Source organism: Hypanus sabinus, chromosome 18, assembly GCF_030144855.1.
Source record: "Hypanus sabinus isolate sHypSab1 chromosome 18, sHypSab1.hap1, whole genome shotgun sequence".
Taxonomy (NCBI): Eukaryota; Metazoa; Chordata; class Chondrichthyes; order Myliobatiformes; family Dasyatidae; genus Hypanus; species Hypanus sabinus.
The window spans coordinates 66,652,083-66,672,134 of record NC_082723.1 but is presented as its reverse complement, the minus strand read 5'-3'; positions in this window follow the sequence as shown (position 1 = coordinate 66,672,134).

Below are 20,052 nucleotides of genomic sequence, written 5' to 3'. Positions count from 1 at the left end.
CAGGTGAGGGAAGGGGAAAGGGCAGGTAGTTCAGGGCTCCCCTGTGACCATTCCCCTCCAGAACAGGTATACCGATTTGGATACTGTTGGGGGGATGGCTTACCTGGGACAAGCTGTGGCAGCCGGATCTCTGGCACTGAGTCTGGTTCTGCAGCGCAGAAGGGAGGGAGGAAGAAGAGGAGAGCGGTAGTGATAGGGGACTCCATAGTCAGGGGTACAAACAGGAGATCCTGTGGTCGTGACAGAGACTCCCAGATGGTTTGTTGCCTCCCGGGTGCCTGGGTCAGGGATCTCTCTGATCACGTGCACAGCATTCTGAGGTGGGAGGGTGGTCAGCCAGATGTCGTGGTACAAATCGGTCCCAATGACATAGGTAGAAAGAGTCAGGAGGTCCTGAAGAGTGAGTACAGGGAGCTTGGTAGGAGGTTGAAAAACAGGACCTCGAGGGTAGTAATCTCCGGATTGCTGCCTGTGCCACGTGCCAGTGAGGGTAAGTGTAGGATGCTCTAGAGGATGAACACGTGGCTGAGGAACTGGTGTAGGGGGCAGGGTTTCAGATTTCAGGATCATTGGGACCTCTTCTGGGGCAGGTGGGACCTGCACAAGAGAGACGGGTTACACCTGAACTACAAGGGGACCAATATACTGACAGGGAGGTTTGCTAGTGTTATTGGGGAGGGTTTAAACTAGATTTGCAGGGGGATGGGAACAGAGTGCCAGAGTAGAACGGGGGTAAAAATAAATGATGTTAAAGTTTCATGCAAAGTCACAAATAGAAGGGTTGTGTGTGGTGGTAATAATCTTCTGAGGTTTGTCTATTTCAATGTGAGGAGTATTGTGGGAAAGGCAGATGAGCTGAGGGCCTGGATTGACATGTGGAATTATGACATTGTAGCCATTACTGAAACTTGGCTACAGGAGGGGCAGGACTGGCAGCTCAATGTTCCAGGGTTCCGATGTTTCAGATGTGATAGAGGCAGAGGGATGAAGGGTGGGGGGTGGCTTTGCTAGTCAGGGAAAATGTTACAGCAGTGCTCAGGCAGGACAGATTAGAGGGCTTGTCTACTGAGGCCATATGGGTGGAGCTGAGAAACAGGAAAGGTATGACCACATTAATAGGATTGTATTATAGACCACCCAATAGTCAGCAAGAATTGGAGGAGCAAATCTGCAGGGAGATAACAGACAACTGCAGGAGACAGGAAGTTGTGATTGTAGGGGATTTTAATTTTCCACACATTGATTGGGACTCCCATACTGTTAAAGGTCTAGATGGGTTAGAGTTTGTAAAATGTGTTCAGAAAAGTTTTCTAAATCAATATATAGATGTAACAACTAGGGAGGATGCAATATTAGATCTCCTATTCGTAATTTGCATTCATAACAAGGTGGATGAATTGAATGTGCAGATAGTTATTAATGAATATGATATAGTTGGGATCACAGAGACTTGGCTCCAGGGTGACCAAGGATGGGAGCTCAACATCCAGGGATATTCAATATTCAGGAGGGATAGACGGGAAAGAAAAGGAGGTGGGGTAGCATTGCTGGTTAGAGAGGAGATTAATGCAATAGAAAGGAAGGACATTAGCCTGGAGAATGTGGAATCGATATGGGTAGAGCTGCATAACACTAAGGGGCAGAAAACGCTGGTGGGAGTTGTGTACAGGCCACCTAACAGTAGTAGTGAGGTAGGGGATGGCATTAAACAGGAAATTAGAAATGCGTGCAATAAAGGAACAGTAGTTATAATGGGTGACTTCAATCTACATATAGATTGGGTGAACCAAATTGGTAAGGGTGCTGAGGAAGAGGATTTCTTGGAATGTATGCGGGATGGTTTTCTGAACCAACGTGTCGAGGAACCAACTAGAGAGCAGGCCATTCTAGATTGGGTATTGAGCAATGAGGAAGGGTTAATTAGCAATCTTGTCGTGCGAGGCCCCTTGGGTAAGAGTGACCATAATATGGTGGAATTCTTCATTAAGATGGAGAGTGACATAGTTAATTCAGAAACAAAGGTTCTGAACTTAAAGAAGGGTAACTTTGAAGGTATGAGACATGAATTAGCTAAGATAGACTGGTAAATGATACTTAAAGGGTTGACGGTGGATATGCAATGGCAAGCATTTAAAGATCGCATGGATGAACTACAACAATTGTTCATCCCAGTTTGGCAAAAGAATAAACCAGGGAAGGTAGTGCACCCATGGCTGACAAGGGAAATTAGAGATAGTATCAAGTCCAAAGAAGAAACATAAATTAGCAAAAAAAAGCGGCACACCTGAGGACTGGGAGAAATTCAGAGACCAGCAGAGGAGGACAAAGGGCTTAATTAGGAAAGGGAATAAAGATTATGAGAGAAAGCTGGCAGGGAACATAAAAACTGACTGTAAAAGCTTTTATAGATACGTGAAAAGAAAAAGATTGATCAAGGCAAATGTAGGTCCTTTACAGTCAGAAACAGGTGAATTGATCATAGGGAACAAAGACATGGCAGACCAATTGAATAACTACTTTGGTTCTGTCATAACTAAGGAGGACATAAATAATCTTCTGGAAATAGTAAGGGACCGAGGGTCTAGTGAGATGGAGGAACTGAGAGAAATACATGTTAGTAGGGAAGTGGTGTTAGGTAAATTGAAGGGATTAAAGGCAGATAAATCCCCAGTGCCAGATGGTCTGCGTCCCAGAGTGCTTAAGGAAGTAGCCCAAGAAATAGTGGATGCATTAGTGATAATTTTTCAAAACTCCTTAGATTCTGGATTAGTTCCTGAGGATTTGAGGGTGGCTAATGTAACCCCAATTTTTAAAAAAGGAGGGAGAGGAAAACCGGGGAATTATAGACCGGTTAGCCTGACCTCGGTGGTGGGGAAAATGCTAGAGTCGGTTATCAAAGATGTGATAACAGCACATTTGGAAAGAGGTGAAATCATCGGACAAAGTCAGCATGGATTTGTGAAAGGAAAATCATGTCTGACGAATCTTATAGAATTTTTTGAAGATGTAACTAGTAGAGTGGATAGGGGAGAGCCAGTGGATGTGATATATTTAGATTTTCAAAAGGCTTTTGACAAGGTCCCACACAGGAGATTATTGTGCAAACTTAAGGCACACAGTATTGGGGGTATGGTATTGTTGTGGATAGAGAATTGGTTGGCAGACAGGAAGCACAGAGTGGGAGTAAACGGGACCTTTTCCAAATAGTAGGCAGTGACTAGTGGGGTACCACAAGGCTCAGTGCTGGGACCCCAGTTGTTTACAATATATATTAATGATTTAGATGAGGGAATTAAATGCAGCATCTCCAAGATTGCGGATGACACGAAGCTGGGCGGCAGTGTTAGCTGTGAGGAGGATGCTAAGAGGATGCAGGGTGACTTGGATAGGTTAGGTGAGTGGGCAAATTCATGGCAGATGCAATTTAATGTGGATAAATGTGAGGTTATCCACTTTGGTTGCAAGAACAGGAAAACAGATTATTATCTGAATGGTGGCCGATTAGGAAAAGGGGAGATGCAACGAGACCTGGGTGTCATTGTACACCAGTCATTGAAGGTGGGCATGCAGGTACAGCAGGCGGTGAAAAAGGCAAATGGTATGTTGGCATTCATAGCAAAAGGATTTGAGTACAGGAGCAGGGAGGTTCTACTGCAGTTGTGCAAGGCCTTCGTGAGACCACACCTAGAATATTGTGTGCACTTTTGGTCCCCTAATCTGAGGAAAGACATTCTTGCCACAGAGGGAGTACAGAGAAGGTTCACCAGATTGATTCCTGGGATGGCAGGACTTCCATATGAAGAAAGACTGGATCGACTAGGTTTATACTCACTGGAATTTAGAAGATTGAGGGGGATCTTATTGAAACATATAAAATTCTAAAGGGATTGGACAGGCTAGATGCAGGAAGATTGTTTCCGATGTTGGGGAAGTGCAGAACGAGGGGTCACAGTTTAAGGATAAAGGGGAAGCCTTTTAGGACCGAGATGAGGAAAAACTTCTTCACACAGAGAGTGGTGAATCTGTGGAATTCTCTGCCACAGGAAACAGTTGAGGCCGGTTCATTGGCTATATTTAAGAGGAAGTTAGATATGGCCCTTGTGGCTAAAGGGATCAGGGGGTATGGAGAGAAAGCAGGTACAGGGTTCTGAGTTGGATGATCAGCCATGATCATACTGAATGGTGGTGCAGGTTTGAAGGGCCAAATGGCCTACTCCTGCACCTATTATCTATGTTTCTATGTTACTATTAGGAAATGAATTAGAGCAGGTGACGGAAGTGTGTGTAGGGGAACACTTTGGTTCTAGTGATCGTAACGTCATTAGTTTTAACTTGATCATGGATAAAGATAGATCTGGTCCTCGGGTTGAAATTCTAAACTGGAAAAGGGCCAAATTTGAAGAAATGAGAAAGGATCTCAAAAGAGTAGATTGGGACAGGTTGTTCTCTGGCAAGGATGTGATTGGTAAGTGGGAGGCCTTCAAAGGAGAAATTTTGAGAGTGCAGAGTCTGTATGTTGCTGTCAGGGTTAAAGGCAAAATGAAAAAGAATAAGGAACCTTGGTTCTCGAGGGATATTGGAACTCTGATAAAGAAGGAGAGATGTATAACATGTATAGGCAACAGGGAGGAAATAAGATGCTTGAGGAGTATAAAAAGAGTAAGAAAATACTTAAAGAAATCAGGAGGGCTAAAAGAAGACATGAGGTTGCTTTGGCAGTCAGGGTGAAGGATAATCCAAAGAGCTTCTACAGGTATGTTAAGAGCAAAAGGATAGTAAGGGATAAAATTGGTCCTTTTGTAGATCAGAGTGTTTGGCTATGTATGGAACCAAAAGAAATGGGAGAGATAGTAAATGGGTTTTTTTTTGCATCTGTATTTACTAAGGAAACTGGAATGAGTCTATGGAAACAAGGCAAATAAGTAGGGAGGTCATGGAATTTATACAGATTGAAGAGGAGGAGGTGCTTGCTGTCTTGTGGCAAATCAGAGTAGATAAATCCCAGGACCTGACGGTATTCCCTCGGACCTTGAGGGAGACTAGTGTTGAAATTGCAGGGGCCCTGGCAGAAATATTTAAAATGTCGATATCCGCGGGTCAGGTGCCGGAGGATTGGAGGACAGCTCATGTAGTTCCGTTGTTTAAAAAAGGCTCAAATAGTAAGACAGGAAATTACAGGCCGGTAAGTTTGACATTGGTAGTAGGTAAATTATTGGAAGGAATACTAAGAGATAGGATCTACAAGTATTTGGATAGACAGAGACTTATTAGAAACAGTCAGCATGGCTTTGTGCGTGGTAGGTCATGTTTAACCAATCTATTAGGGTTTTTCGAGGAAGTTACCAGGAAAGTGGGTGAAGGGAAGGCAGTGGATGTGGTCTACATGGACCTCAGTAAGGCCTTTGACAAGGTTCCGCATGGGAGGTTAGTTAGGAAGACTCAGCTGCTAGGTATTCATGGTGAGGTGGTAAATTGGATTAGACATTGGCTCAATGGGAGAAGCCATAGAGTGGTAGTGGAGGATTGCTACTCTGAGTGGAGGCCTGTGACCAGTGGTGTGCCACAGGGATCAGTGCTGGGTCTATTGTTATTTGTCAACTAGATCAATGACCTGGATGATAATGTGGCAAATTGGATCAGCAAATTTGCTGATGATACAAAGATTGGAGGTGTAGTGGACAGTGAGGAAGGTTTTCAAAGCTTGCAGAGGGATTTAGACCAGTTGGAGGAATGGGCTGAAAAATGGCAGATGGAGTTTAATGCGGACAAGTGTGAGGTATTGCACTTCGGAAGGTCAAACCAAGGTAGAACATACAAGGTAAATGGTAGGACACTGAGGAGTGCAGTAGAACAGAGGGATCTGGGAGTACAGATACATAATTCCCTAAAAGCAGCATCACAAGTAGAATAGGATAGTAAAGAGAGCTTTTGGTACATTGGCCTTTATAAATGAAAGTATTGAGTATAAGCATTGGAATGTTATGGTGAGGTTGTATAAGGCATTAGTGAGATGGAATTTGGAGTATTGTGTGCAGTTTTGGTCACCTAGTTACAGGAAGGATATTAATAAGGTTGAAAGAGTGCAGAGAAGGTTTACAAGGATGTTGCTGGGTATTGAGAAACTGAGTTACAGAGAAAGGTTGAATAGGTTAGGACTTTATTCCCTGGAGCGTAGGAGAATGAGGGGTGATTTGATAGAGGTGTATAAAATTATGACGGGTATAGATAGAGTGAATGCAAGCAGGCTTTTTCCACTGAGGCTAGGGGAGAAAAAAACCAGAGGTTTAAGGGTGAAGGGGGAAAAGTTTAAAGGGAACTTTAGGGGGGGGCTTCTTCACACAGAGAGTGGTGGGAGAGTGGAATGAGCTGCCAGATGAAGTGGTAAATGCAGGCTCACTTTTGACATTTAAGAAAAACTTGGACAGGTACATGGATGAGAGGGGTTTGGAGGGATGTGGTCCAGGCGCAGGTCAGTGGGACTAGGCAGAAAAATGGTTCGGCAAAGCCAAGAAGGGCCAAAAGGCCTGTTTCCGTGCTGGAATGTTCTGTGGTTCAATGGAATGCAGGGTTGCTATGTGTGGCGAACAAAGATCAGCGGTGCCCTTGGTCAACAACCAAAGCCAGTGGGCCCCATGGTCACCCAGTCCTGGGATCAGATGTCCATGCAGGCAGGGGCATGAGGGCCAGTGTTGCAGTAAGGGGCAAACTTGTTCATCAAGAGCCACTCGGGGGGATTTTCCCAGATGAGGAGCATTGCGGCCCCTCGCACTCACTGCTGTTTGGCTGATGACATCATGGAGCTGGTAGGTTATAGATCCAGTGTGCCATCTCCTTTTACTCTCTGGGTCCCATGGGCTGGGGGCCGAGGCTTGTGTGGTGGAATCAGTCAATAGGAGGGGTGTGCAGCAGTAAAGAGTGTCCGGGTGCACACTTTGGCCAAGGTGTGTATGATTAATGTCTGTCTTGCTCTGCCACTTCAGCTGACCAGTTTAGATAAATATTTGTAACTTGAAGGATTTACTGGAAGTTTAGAGTCCATCTTGTCCTGTAAATAAGTAGTGAGAGTTACCCATCCCCACTCACCTGCTGTCACACAACTAAACCCCTCACTCTTCCAACTCAGATGCGTCCAGCTCGCTGTGGTTGGAGTCAGAGGCGTGAGCTGTTCGAGTGGACCTACGGACAAGGGCTTCCAGTTCCAATTGTTGGGATGTAGAAGCCGTCTGGTTTTGGGAAGGCTGAGTGAGGGGATGGAACAGCTGAACGTAAGAGTCGAACATTCTCTTTCTCTGCTCCCGCGGTTGAACATCTACGAGATATTGCAAAGGGATCTGAATCTGTGGGGGCTCCTTGCCCTGCCCTGCGTACCAGCACCTTCTCCAATTCCTTTGCCACTGACACCAGAGGATCCGGCACAAAGAAATGTCAAAGTTGGTTGTGGGGTATTGCTGTGCACATTGACAGCCACATTTTCAGAAATAGAATTAGAATCAGGGTTATTACCATTGAGATACTGCATGTCGTGAACTCTTACAAAAGGTGGTGGGTACGGCCCAGTCCATCATGGGTAAAGCCCCCCCCCCCATTGAGCACATCCACACGACACGCAGTCACAGGAAAGCAGCATCCATCATTAGGGACCCCCACCACCCAGGACATGCTCCCTTCTAACTGCTGCCCTCAGGAAGGGGGTACAGGAGCTCCAGGGCTCAGACCACCAGGTTCATGAACAGTTATTACCCCTCAACCGTCAGGCTCTCGAACCAAAGGGGCTACCTTCACTTGCCCCATCACCAAAATGCTCCCACAACCTATGGACTCACTTTCAAGGACTCTTCGTCTCATGTTCTCGATATTTATTATTATTATTTCTTTCTTTTTGTATTTTCAGTTTGTTGCCTTTTGCAGTCCGGTTGAACGCCCAAGTTGGTGCGGTCTTTTCACTGATTCTGCTTTGGTTATTATTCTATAGATTTATTGAGTATTCCCACAAGAAAATTAACCTCAGGGTTCATCTATGTACTTTGGTAATAAACTTACTTTGAACTTTGTCCTGACAATTTGAGTGCCCAGTTTAGGTCAGTATTTGTAACTGAGTGTAACTTGAAGGGTTTACTGAATGCTTCATGTATGTCTTGTCCTGTAAATAAAGAGTTAACTTGCTTACCGATTTTGAGAGCATTCTGTCCCCACTCACTGAACCTGTGAAACTGACTTCACGCAACAGCCGGGAACCCCCTAGGTCAGCGGCTCTGGAGTTCGAACTCCGGAATTCGGAGTTCCACTATCGGCAAATCCCGGAGACAATGCCAAAGATCGAAGCCTGAAGCCGGCGAGTCTGGAAGTCGAGGCTGATTGCAGAAGCCCTGATGTCTGTGGCTGTCTGGAGGCAGCCTGTCCTGGGATTCCTGCGTGGCAGGAGGTGGGACTGAGGAAAGGGGTTTGGTTTCTATTTGTTTTGTTGCTACTGTGTTGCTCTGCTGAACGTGGTGGGTGTGATCTGTTAGTGCCAGAATGTGTAGCAAGGTGCAAAATAACTTGGGAGCCTTCGTGCAAAATTCCCTGAAGGTTCACTTGCAGGATGAGTCAGTAGAGAGGAAGGCAAATGCAATAATGCTTCTATTTCGAGAGGACTAGAATGTGAAAGCAAGGATGTAATCCTGAGATTTTGTAAGGCATTGGTCAGACTGCACTTGGAGTATGTGCACAGTATTGGGCCCCTTATCTAGGGTAAGATGTGCTGGCACTTGTGTGGGTCCAGAAGAAGTTTACAAGAATGATTCTGGGAATGAAAAGGTTAATGTATGAGGAGTGTTTGATGACTCTGGGTCTTCACTCTCTAGAGTTTAGAAGAATGAGGAGGGATCTCGTTGAAGCCTATCAAAAATTGAAAGGTCTAGACAGAGTGGATGTGAAGAAAATGCTTCCTGTTGTGGGTGAGTCTTGGGCCAGGGGGCACAGCCTCAGCTTAGAGGGACGTTCCTTTAGGACAGGGATGAGGAGGAATTTCTTCAGCCAAAGGGTGGCGAATCTGTGGAATTTGTTGCCACTGATGTCTGTGGAGGCCAAATCATTTGGTACATTTAAGGCAGAGGTTGATAGATTCTTGATCAGTCAGGGCATGAAGGGATAAGGAGAGAAGGCAGGAGATTGGGGCTGAGAGGGAAATGGATCAGCCATGATGAAATGGCAGAGCAGAATTCTAATTCTGCTCCAAAATGTTATGGTGTTATGCTCATCTGGAAATGCAAAGGGGCTTGGGAGTCCTCCTCAACTTGCATGTTGAGTTGGTGGTAAGGAAGGCAAATGCAATATTAACATTCATTTTGCAAGGACTAGAATGTAAAAACAAGAATGTAATGTTTAGGCTTTATAAGGCATTGGTCAGATCACAAAGTGATTTGGGCCACTTATCTAAGAAAAGATGTGCTGGCATTGGAGAGGGTTCAGAGGAGGGTCACGAGAATGGTTCTGGGAATGAAAGGGTTAACATGAGGCGTATTTATGGCTCTGGGCCTGTACTCACTGGCGTTTAAAAGAATGGGGGACGGGATCACATTGAAACTTGTGGAGTGTTGAAGGGCCTAGACAGAGTGGATGTGGAGAGGATGTTTCCTACAGTGGGTGGATCCAGGACCAGAGCCCACAGCCTCAGAGCAGAGGGAAGTCTATTTAGGACGGAGATGAGGAGAAATCTCTTTAGCCAGAGGGCAGTGAATCGGAGGAATTTGTTGCCACTGGCGGCTGCGAAGGCCCAGCCAATGGATTTATTTAAAGCGGAGGTTGATCGGTTCTTGGTCAGTCGGGGTGTCAAAGGTTAGGGGGAGAAGGCGGAAGAATGGGATTAAGAGGGATAATAAATCAGCCATGATGGAATGGCAGAGCAGACTCAGTGGGCAAAGGACTTAAATTCTGATCCTGTGGTCTTATGGGCACTTCATTAGGTTGAGTTGGTTGTTGACGCAAACAAAGCCTTTCATTGTACTTTGATGTATATATGATAAATGAATGAATCTGAATCTGAAATATCTTACTGTTGCCTGGGAAACGAAGCAACCAATTCACATCAGAAGCCATGCAACCTTAAAGTTTTCGCATGACCAGCAGAGATAGATGTTCTCCCTCCTGAACCCTTGCCCCACCGGGTGGGCCCGCAGAAGCCCGTGGCCGGAGTGATTGAGCGTGGAGGCCTGCTTGGCACCGGCAGAGAACCGAAGCCTGCAGGAATTCCGGGAATTGCGACGATGGAATAACAAGAGACAAGGGAACATTAGCATCAGCAAAGGAAATTGTAATGTATATTGAATAATTGAATCACAAGGCAGCAGATGCACTTCATGCTGAAGTTACCTGACAATCAAAATCCTCTGGCAGATTCTATTATTTTACTGCACTTTCACAAGGTTGTGGAGATTTTCATTTATTCGGAGAGACAGGGTGGAATTTTCAGCCCTTCGTGCCACACTGCCGAGCCACCCCCAGTTTTACCCCAGCCCAGTCATGGAAGCCTCCAAGAGGACCACAACCTTGTTGCGGCTCGAGGGCAAAATGCTTTGGCTCTTGGTAGGGTCATTCATGTGTGCCGTGTCATATGACGTCTTTCTGTGACCGTGATTGTTCTTGGCAACGTTTCGTACAACAGTAGTTTGCCGTTGCCTTCTTCTGGGCAGTGTCTTTACAGGATGGGTGCCCCAACCCCAGCCATTATCTATAGCCTGGTGTCAGTGGTCTGTGGTGGGTGGTCGTATGAGCAGCTGGTGCTTATCACAGGTACTGATCATACGACTACCAATGCCAGACAGTCTCTGAAGAGTGTTGATAACGGCTGGGGTCACCCATCTTGTAAAGACACTGCCCAGAAGAAGGCAATGGTGAACCACTTCTGTAGAAAGATTTGCCAAGAACAATCATGGTCACGGAAAGACCACGATCACCCACGTCATCCGACACGGCACATGATGATGATGGTGGTATTTCTCTAACTATCAGGGTAGTGGGAACAAAATGCTCTCGTCTCGCTGCTGGAATCAGGAAGGGGGTACAGGAGCCTCAGGACCCACACCACCAGGTTCAGGAACAGGTATTACCCCTCACCATCAGGTAGGAGGTACAGGAGCCTCAGGCCTCACACCACCAGGTTCAGGAACAGTTATTACCCCTCAACCATCAGGAAGGAGGTACAGGAGCCTCAGGACCCACACCACCAGGTTCAGGAACAGTTATTACCCCTCAACCATCAGGCTCCTGAACCAGCGTGGATAACTTCAGCTACCTCAATGCTCAACTGATTCCACAAACAACAGACTCATTTTCAAGGTCTCTGCATCACATGCTCTCAATATTATTTATTTATTTATTATTAATTTTTTATTTGCACAGTTTGATTTTTGCTCATTGGTCATTGCCCATCATTGTTTGTGTGTAGGTTTTCATTAATTCTATTGGATTTCATTGTATTGACTGTGAATGCTTGCAAGAAAATGAATTTCAGGGTATTATACAGTGACATATATGTACTTTAATAACAAACTTACTTCGAACTTTGAGCTTACATTCCTGGGGGGGGGGGGGGGGAAGGGGCACACGTTCCGCAAAGAAATCTGATGGTGTGTCTCGTGCTTCAGGAGACTGACGGAACAGACCTAATGGGCCGAATGGCCTAATTCTGCTGCTCTGTGTCGTGGTCAAAGCCTCAGGCAGACGCTCACCCAGTTGACTTATTTCAGCGTGGGCTTTCACAGGGAATCAGTGTCTTGCACAATGGCTAAATTAATCAGGTGTCGGCTGGAAACTGGAGCCGCGGGCATGTAGACAGATAGATTTGTTTCTCTCCTTGGACAGTCAATGAATACAGATTTGCTGAAGAATCAATTTTGAAGTTTGAAAGTCAGCCAACTAGATTATCAAACAAAAACACAAGGAGATGTGAGTGTTCGATTAGGGTGGAGAATCGTTGCCTTTCTTGTATTTTCATAGTGTCATAGAGTCAAAGAGATATATAGATCAAGAGACAGATCTGTTGGCCCATCTTGTCTGTAGGCAGTTTAACTATTTAAACTGCCTATTCCCATCGACCTGCACCAGGACCACACCCCTAACCATCCATGTACTTCTCTTAAACGTTGAAATCATCTCCGCATGCACCGCTTGTGCTGGCAACTCGTTCCACATTCTCACCGCCCTCTGAGTGAAGGACTTTCCCCTCATGTTCCCCTTAAAATTTTCACCTTTCACCCTTAACCCATGACCTCGAGTTGTAGTTCCACCCAACCTCAGTGGAATAAGCCTGCTTGCACTGACCCTATCTATACCCCTCATAATTTTGTAAACCTTTATCAAATCTCCTCTCAATCTTCTACCATGCAAGGAATAAAGTCCTAACCTATTCAATCTTGCCTTATACCTCGAGTCCTCCAGATCTGGCAACATCCCTGTAAATTTTCTTTGTCCTCAGTCAACCTTATTTACATCGTTCCTGTAGGTCGGTGACCAAAACTGAACACGATACTCCAAATTATGCCTCACCAACATCTTATACAACTTCAACATGACTTCCCATCTCCTGTACTCAATACTTTGATTTGTGAAGGCCATTTACAACCCTGTCTACCTGTGATGCCACTTTCAATGAATTACGGACCTTTATTCCCAGATCCCTTTGCTCCTTGTAGTTTAATTTCCCGATGTATACCTGTACATGTAAATTATCACCATATACATGTAACTGTTAAGTGAAATTTTCAGTAATGTTAGTACAGCTCATTATTCATGGTTGGCAGCTCCTCTAGGAGAAGGAAACCTCTGATCTCAAACCTCCGCTGCCCTGTGGCTACACCCCCTCATGGGGAAGACTGTGGGAGTAAACCCTGAGGAAAGGTCCAGAGCTGGAGTCTCACATTGAGTTCAACACTGACTGCATCTCCTGTGATGTCACTGGTGCCACACTTCAACGGTCTCTGCTGTTTCTTTGTGTTCATCAGCTGAGTGGAGAGGAGAAGCTGGCTCTCCATATCGCACTGCCTGGCTTGCATATCTAGACAGCGAGGATGCAACATCCACGGTCGAGCCCAACCGAATGAAGCCATACAGCATAGCCGTGTCACAGTATCGGAAACCAAGTGTGGAGGAACGACAGACTCCGATGTAGAGATGGTGACCAAAGTGTATTCATCATAATTCCATCAGAACATCGGTGGCTCAGCCTAGCAACGCCATGAGAAGTAACAGTCTCTAAACTAGGACCCCGCGATTATCACTAATTGGGCATCCGCTTAAATAATACAAACAACATGGAGAACCCGAGCCTGTCAAAATAAAGTTAACGAGCTTAAACACAAAGCACTGGGAGACCGCATTACAAAGAGCAAGTTGCTGGAGAAAAACACAAGGAAGTCTAAACGATTAACGACTCTCGTTAAACAACAATTAATCAGTGAAGGTGCTCTAAGAACCTTGGAGCCCAATGCACTGCACTGTGCTTTTCTAGAAGCTTCTGAGTTTTTCCGCAGCAGATGTCACACCACTTGAACCTAGCTATTTCATTGGTTAAACACAAGGTGCTGGAGCAACACACAAAATGCTGGAGGAACTCAACAGATCAAGCCAGCAATGATAGAAATGAACGAATAATCGATGTTTCGGGCCAAGATCCTCCCTCAGGACCAACTATGTGGCTGGCAGTGGTTATCCATCATGTCCAACAATGACGGGAAACCCGTGCGGGAGAGCTTTTAAAGTGGAAAAGCCGTTGCACTGGGGCATTTCTAACCTCTTGACCTCGTCAATCCGTGTCCAGTGGTACAAACAAGTGTCACAAACTGAAGTCTTCCTTGGTTGCCATGGACGACCATGACGTCTTCTGTGCCTCGTCGTGCCCCTCACTCTCCGTGGAGCCTTGCGGAACCGCCTTCCTGGCCGTTGGATCTCACTGAAGATCTCATCCGCCCAGTCCGCCAGACCCGACTTCATATGCTAGGACAGGTGAGTCGCTATGTCACTGGGGTGTGAGGCCCACCATTAACCCTCACCTGGTTTAGCCCATCTGTCAAAGGGGTGTACCGGGGTGTGGCCGCTGTCACATGTAAGTGGCTACTTGGAGCCGCAGGTGAGAGCTGAGTGTCCGGTGGGGACCAAAGGTGAGTCAGCTGTCCAGGAATGGACACGACAAGCCCCTTCACCGGAGGTGCTAGCCCTCCCTGGACACCCCACACACCAACCTACTACCCAGTGATAACAATTACTCTATATAATAACCACAAGAGATTCTGCAGATGCTGGAAATCCAGAGCAACACACACAAAATGCTGGAGGAACTCCACGGGTCAGGCAGCATCTGTGGTCATGATTAATAATCGGCATTTCGGGCCGAGACCCGCCCTCGGGACTGAGAAGAAAGGGGGAAAATGACTGAATAAAAAGTGGGCAGTGGGGAAGGAGAATAGCGCGCAGGTGATAAGTGAAGCCAGATAGGTGGGAAAGTTAAGAGACTGGAGAGGAGAGAGAGTTGACCATTGGAGAAAAGGAGGAGGAGAAGAGTGAGGGGGAAATGATAGGCAGATGAGGAGAAGTAGCAGATCAGAGTGGAGAATAGAGGAAGTGGAGGGGGGGTGGAGTTTTGTACACAGGAAGGAGAAATCAATGTTCATGCCACCACGTTGGAGGCTACCCAGACAGAATATAATGTGTTGCTCCTCCACCCTGAGGGTGGCCCCACCATGACACAAGAGGAGGCCATGGTACATGTGGAGATGGGAATGGGAATGGGAATTAAACTGTTTGGCCACCAGGAAGTTCTGCTTTTGCAGGATACGTTGTTATCTCTGGTCTGAGTATGTCACAACCACATGCTCTCGGTCCTTTCATTGTTCATCATTGTTCTAACACTTAATAAAACCGTAAGACCATAAGATTTACTGTAGGAACAGAATTAGGCCATTTGGCCCATCGAGTCTGCTCTGCTACTCCATCATGGCTGATCCATTTCCCTCTCAGCCCCAATCTCCTGCTTCTCCCTGTACCCCTGACTAATCCAAAATCTATCAACCTCTGCTTTAAATATACCCAATGATGGCCTCTGCAATGGACTTTGGCAACAAATTCCACAGATTCACCACCCTCTGGCTAAAGAAATTCCTCCTCATCTCCATTCTGAATGGACGTCTCTCTATTCCGAGGCTGTGACCTCCGGTCTTGGGCTCCTATTGTGCCTGTGCAACTACATAGCAATTAAAATAAAAGAACGCGTGCAGGAGATGGGTTTAATCAGTGTACACACATTGCCGAGAGAGAGGGAGAGATGTAGCACTGACGGGGGGGGGGGAGGGGTGCAGTCTTTGATCTAAAAGAAATAGATCCATACGTTACACTTCCTCCCCCTTTAGATTAATGCAGCATGAACTGTATAAGTACAAAACATTCCAATTCCCTTTCATAGCCCATACTCCAAATAAACAGGCTTTCTCAATAACAGTCCATCACTAACGTCACAGTTCTAAAGGTTCAGCCTTTTGGCTGGCACACTGTTTCTTTCAGGGTGGCACCTCTGGACAGACGTGGCAGTGGTGTCAGGGCAGGGGATGGCAAAGGGGAACCAGGAGTACTCGTCGATAATGTTGAGAAAGTAGACATTGCGGTCGGTGGAGGGAAGGGGGCCCTTAAAGTCAACACTCAGTCGCTCAAAGGGGTGGGTGGCCTTGACAAGTTGTGCCGTGTCAGGATGGTAGAAGTGCGGTTTGCACTCAGCGCAGACTTGGCAGTCCCTGGTCATCGTCCTGATGTCCTCAAGGGAGTACGGCAGGTTCCGGGCTTTCACAAAATGGTAAAATCGGGTAACCCCCGGGTGGCAAAGATGTGCGTATAGCTGATCGAGCTGTGCGCTGGCACACGCTCCCCGGGATAGGGCATCAGGGGGCTCATTGAGCCTTCCAGGCTGGTACAGGATATCGTAGTTGTAGGTGGAGAGTTCTATTCTCCACCGCAAAATCTTATCATTTTTGATTTTGCCCCGCTGTTGGTTGCTGAACATGAATGCAACTGAGCGCTGGTTGGTCAGCAAGGTGAACCTTTTGCCGGCAAGATAGTGCCTCCAGTGCCTAATAGCCTCCACTATGGCCTGGGCTTCTTTCTCCACCGCGGAGTGCCGAATTTCAGAGCCTTGGAGGGTACGAGAGAAGAACGCTACTGGCCTGCCTGCCTGATTGAGGGTAGCAGCCAGCGTGAACTCGGAGGTGTCCCTCTCTACTTGGAAGGGAATGGTCTCGTCCACCATATGCATCGTTGCTTTGGCAATGTCCCCTTTATTGCGGCTGAAGGCCGCGCGGGCCTCGGCAGAGAGGGAAAATGTGGTAGACTTGACCAGGGGGCGGGCCTTGTCTGCGTAATGGGGGACCCATTGGACGTAATAGGAAAAGAAGCCCAGGCACCGTCTGAGGGCTCTGAGGGTGGTGGGAAGAGGGAGTTCTAACAGGGGGCGCATACGGTCGGGATCAGGGCCAATGACCCTGTTCTCCACGACGTACCCAAGGATAGCGAGTCGGGTGGTTCCGAACACACTCTTGTCCCTGTTATAAGTAAGGTTCAGGGCTTTGGCTACTTGGAAAAATCGTTGGAGGTTGGCGTTGTGATCCTTCTGAGTTTTGAGGATCAAGGTCTAATTTTTCCGGACGTAAAATGCTTTCCATGTTTTAAAACTTCCAGCCAATAAAATTGATGCACCATCAATAACTCTTGGAGATATTGGCTTTTATTGGCTGGAAGAAAGAACAAGCAGCAATTGACCACCATGCTACATCCTGGAGACTGAGGCCGGGGCGGAGTCCCCAATCGCCTTTATACCAGGGTCAGGGGGAGGAGCCACAGGAGCAGTCAGCGGGGGGGGCGTGTCCAGACAGGTATACGTAGTTCACCACAGAGTGGCATCAGGTTTGGCAGGTGTCGTGTCTAAGACAACGTTCTTGTTCAGTGTCACGTTGCTGTCAATGACATGATCATCAGTGAAAGTTAAGTCCGGTGGTTGTAATGTGTCCATCTCATTGGAAACAATCGACTCAGATGTGTGCTTCGGTTAAGCTATCTGGTCCACATGACATCTCCACGTCTGATCTCCAACATTCACCCTGTACATCAGCGGTCCACTCCTTGTAGCTTTGCTACTGGGTGTCCACTTGTCTTCTCGGTAACCATGCACCAGGACTTCCTGTCCAATCACAAAGCTCCTTGCTGCTTCACTTGGCAACTGGCTGAACTGTTTATTTTGCACTTTGCTCTGTAGGTCTGGTTTCTGGAGGTCTATTCAAGATCTCAGATTCCTGCTCGTGAACTGTTTTGCAGGCGTTTTTATTTGTCATCGCATGAACAGAGTTCTGATACACAAAAAGGAAATTGTCTACCTTGTGTTGTAATGTCCTTCTTGTCCATCACTTTAATGGACTTCTTCAAGGTTTGGATAAACCTTTCAGCTAACCCATTCATTGCTGGATGGTGAGGAGCTGACTGGAAATGTCTGATGCCATTTTTCTTCATGAACAGTCGGAATTCTTTTGATGTGTTGTGGTCCGTAGTCACTCACGATTTGTCCTGGTAAGCTGTTTCTGGTGAAGATAGTCCTCAGAGCAGAGACAGTCTTTGCTGAGGTGGTTGACTTCACTGGTGTGACCCCGGCCACTTTAAATGAGCATCCACAGCAATCAGAAACAGGGAGTCCATGAATGACCCAGCAAAGTCACTATGTACTCTCTACCATGGTGGCGATGGCCACTCCCACGGCTGCAATGGTATCTGTGGGGGTACATTTTTAATTTTTTGACATCCTGGGTAATTTTTGGCCAAGTTTTCAATCTGTTTATCTATTCCCGGCTACCACACGTAGCTCTGGGTGAGACTCTTCATCTTGACTGTACACAGGAGTTCCTCATGCAGATTCTCTAACACTCTGGTGCTCAGTTAGAGGGAACCACAACACAAAATCCTCACATCAGCATTCTTTGACATTCCTACAGTTGGTCTCGTCTCACTGAGAAATCCGGAAACACGGGGTTACCATGCGCTGGCCGTCCTTGCATGGTGATGTCATAGACTTCTGACAACGTCGGGCCATTCCTTCTTTCCCTTTGTATTTCGGAATTTGTTAGCGGCAACGGGTCCACCAGTGCAGTGTGGAACACCTCTGCCGGGTCGCAGCATGAAGACTTTTCTTCTTCAGTTGCCAACAGTGGAAGATGTGTCAGTGTTGCCGTGTTGTTTGGTGCCCTTGAACTCTACGTCATAAGAGTGGGTTCCTAGGAGCAGAACCCAACATTGTAATCGGATAGCAGGCATCACTGGAATACCCTTCCTGGGATTGAAAATGGACACGGGGGGCTGGTGATCTGTCACTAGTGTAAACTTCTGTCCGTAGGGGTAGTGATGGAACTTCCTTATTCCCCACACTAGACTAAGGGCCCCTCTGTTGATCTGGGCATAGTAACATTCTGCACTTGTCAGTGATCCTGAAGCAAACGCAATGGGACGTTCAGATCCATCTTCATAGTGTGGGACAAAACAGCTCCAAAGCCACACGGGGATGCATCACACACCAGTCTGACGGGCCGGGATGGGTCATAGTGGGTGAACAATTCATCGGATGTTATTAATCTCTTTGTTTCCTTGAATGCTCGTTCACATCTTTCTGACCATTCCCACTTTGCTCCTGTCTGTAACAGCGTGCTCAATGGGTCAGCACTGTAGCAATGTTTGGGAGAAACCGGTGGTAGCAGTTTACAAGACCCAAGTACAACCTGAGTTGTGACACATTTTCCGGTTTGGGTGCCTGTAGCACTGCTTCAATCTTCTCTTGTGACTTATGTAAGCCATCAATAGCATGTCCACAATATGAGATTTTATTCTTGAAAAACTCACATTTCTCTCTCTTTGCACGTGGACCATACTCACTCAGCCTGGTAAGCACTTTACCAAGTTCTGGAGGTGCTCTTTATCATTCTTGCCGATCACAATAATGTCATCAAGGTAACGTTGTGTTCCTGGGCTGTCTTGGAGCACCTGGTCCATTGCTCTTTGCCAAATTGTTGGAGCTGATGCGACGCCAAAGACGAAACGATTATACTGGAACAGTCCCTTGTGAGTGTTGATTAAGAGGAACTTCCTGCTCGACTCCTCAATCTCCATTTGCAGATAGGCTTGTGACAAATCAATCTTTGAAAACCTCTCCCCTCCTGCCAAAGATGCAAAAATGTTTTCTATTCGTGGCAGAGGACACTGCACAGTACACAGCTCCAGGCTGATGCTCACCTTGAAATCCCCACATATGCAAACAGCTCTGGCCTTCCCCTTCTAGATCACCAGGACAACGGGCATGGATCAATCACTCCACTCAACCTTGGAGAGGATTCCAGATGCCTCCAAGCTCTGAAGTTCAGCATCCACTTCAGGACGTAGTGCGTAAGGCACTGGACACTTTATGAATTCTTGGCTTTGCTGTTTCATCCAGTTCAGTTCTGGCCTTCATGCCTTGAGTTTACCAATCCCCTTCTCAAACACCTTCTCAGAGCACTGAGCAGCTGTGCCAGTAGTGCCAATAGTGCTACAATTTGGACTGCCCTTGACTGTTGAAGCCACGCTGACAGCTTCGATTGTGTGCCAGTCTAGTTGGAGTTTTCTCAACCATTGACATCCAAAAAGGGCTGACCCTCCACTCTTCAACACATGAAACTCTGACTGTTGTGTCACATTCACTTTCAGTTTGCCTTTGGGAGGCACTTTTTTGCCTCTGTAGGTCTTTACCATCACTGAGGTCTTCTCTAATGGTAGCTTAGAAAACAGCCTGTTGTAGTCAGCCTCTGAAATTATACGGTAGACAAAGCTCACCCTGCATCGTGCTCCATTTTCAGTTTTACACCAGACACATCTATTGTGATCCAGATGATTTTGTGATCTGCTTCAGTAACACTCTGCAGTTCCAGGCATGGCAGCTCACCTTTGTCAGACTCTGTGTTGTCTGATTCCGTTTCACATTCAGTCACTTTGTGCATTTGCATAGTTTTGTGTTTGAGACTTTTC